The 516-nt window shown below is 39.0% G+C and overlaps 1 non-coding gene across 1 annotated transcript; it reads right to left on the bottom strand.

The window, feature by feature from the left end:
* Positions 1-414: 414 nt before the first annotated feature.
* Positions 415-516, bottom strand: LOC132837069 (small nucleolar RNA U13). The gene has a single exon (XR_009647431.1). It is a non-coding gene; the product is annotated as a small nucleolar RNA U13 (small nucleolar RNA).

Genomic DNA, 516 nt, shown 5'->3' on the forward strand with positions numbered 1-516 from the left:
GTAAATAGTACCTTGCCTAATAAAGAAATGAAGAAGCGCTCATGCCTGCTCCTTGGATGCTGCCTGACCTGCTGCGCTTTTCCAGCAACACATTATCAGCTCTGATTAAAGAAATGACTTTGGGTTTGTTCCAACTATAAAGTCCGACCCCAATGTTTGGTCGTTCTGAACTTGCAAGGAATGAACAGAACCAAACTGCTTAAACAACTACCTGTGTACATAATGTAGATTTAAAAGATTGTAAACAGTGAAACAGGAAATAAAAGTATTGGGTAAAAGTTGGTTGCCTCATCAACAAAACGAAGACAAGTGGCATAACCACCAACAATTGAGAGGCTTTGCAAACGATAAACCAAGTTACTAAAGCAAAGGATAAATTAACATAGAGAAAAAAAATCCCTTCGCAACAAAAGAAATCAGATGGGTAATGTGTCGGCACGTAACAAATAGGAGACACATCTCACACAACTAAAGCGTGACCAGCCCAATCATCACTTTCATTTGATTCGAAAGGAT

The sequence above is a fragment of the Hemiscyllium ocellatum genome, chromosome 48, assembly GCF_020745735.1.
Source record: "Hemiscyllium ocellatum isolate sHemOce1 chromosome 48, sHemOce1.pat.X.cur, whole genome shotgun sequence".
In the NCBI taxonomy this organism is placed as follows: domain Eukaryota; kingdom Metazoa; phylum Chordata; class Chondrichthyes; order Orectolobiformes; family Hemiscylliidae; genus Hemiscyllium; species Hemiscyllium ocellatum.